The sequence below is a fragment of the Silene latifolia genome, chromosome Y (assembly GCF_048544455.1).
Source record: "Silene latifolia isolate original U9 population chromosome Y, ASM4854445v1, whole genome shotgun sequence".
In the NCBI taxonomy this organism is placed as follows: domain Eukaryota; kingdom Viridiplantae; phylum Streptophyta; class Magnoliopsida; order Caryophyllales; family Caryophyllaceae; genus Silene; species Silene latifolia.
This window is the reverse complement of record NC_133538.1, coordinates 266,868,326-266,869,845: the sequence shown is the minus strand read 5'-3', so window position 1 is coordinate 266,869,845 and position 1,520 is coordinate 266,868,326.

Genomic DNA, 1,520 nt, shown 5'->3' with positions numbered 1-1,520 from the left:
ACATCTACCACAGCCTACAACCCTCTCACGACAACACCAACACAACAACAACACACAACCACTCCCGCATGACAACACCAACACAAACGCCAACACCGGCCACCACCAGTCATCACGTCGCCTCCTTCTGACCACGGTGGGTCCAGTAGCAGCCAACACGCCATCAGCAAACATCAGCAACAACCGCAATACAGACGACAACATACAACAATAACAACACAACCGCGACAGTCGCACCCCCCTCCCCCCCCCCCCCTTTTACACTCATTTTCCACCATCTACAGCAACCTTACCCACCACCCATGACTACCAATGAACTCTCCTCTCAACCCTCGACACAACCACCCCAAAACCACCCAAGATCAGTCACGGTTCAAGGGGTAAAAACCCGTCTTAAGATAGTTTCACAACAACAACCAAAACCCTAGATCAAGTTTGGTCAAACCCGTTTTTGGGTGGTCAACAGTGGTCTTATGGTGGTCAACGACAGTCCTAGGGCGGGTTAAGGTCAAGGCGGGTAAACGGTATAATTTATTTAATTTATAAACTAGTATAAGACTGTCTTACCTTACGATCTCGAGGCGGAGGGACAAGATCTCCTTTTCCTTTCTCTCTTCTTTCTCTCTATAAAATCTTGGTGGTGGATTGTATTTGGATAAGGTAAGGTTAGTATGAGTGGATAAGGGTAGGGTGGATTATATAAGGGTATTTAGTATGGTAGTATATATATATATATATATACTACCATACATATATATATATATATATTCATATATAGGTCAGGATCCGGTGAGAACCACTAACATAATGAGAACCGTGAGAACCCTCACTAAATCTCCACCAAAACTTGTTTCGAATGTTTTGATGGATCATTTAGCATTAGTTTAGTTTATTCAAACATATTCTTTAGTATAACTAAACAAAATTTATCGATTTTATTAACAAAATATAAACATAATATACAAAAATACAATTAGGTATACTAAAACGGCTATGAATGCACGAAAACGAATTCTAGGTGCATGAAAAATATTACATGCATGAAAATGATTAGTAGGTGCATAAAAAGAACAGGTTCAAGATGCACGAAAACGAGTTCTAGGTGCATGAAAATTGTTAGATACTTGAAAATGAGTAATAAATGCATGAAAATTAATAAAACGTATTTCGCCTCGATTTCCGTCAATAGTTTAATACTTTTTGGATCAAGAAATATGTTTTCTAGCCATAAAAATCTATGCCGAATCCAAATATGTCATTATTTTTCTTAAAAACATTCCGTAAGGTGGAGTTCTCATGGTTCTCATTATATTGTTGGTTCTCACTGGATCCCAATTCTATATATATATATATATATATATATATATATGTGTGTGTGTGTGTGTGTGTGTGTGTGTGTGTGTGTGTGTGTGTGTGTGTGTGTGTGTGTGTGTGTGTGTGTGTATGTATGTATGTATGTATCGTATATTAATATATATGTATCGTATATTAATATTATTATTATTATTATTAGCATTACT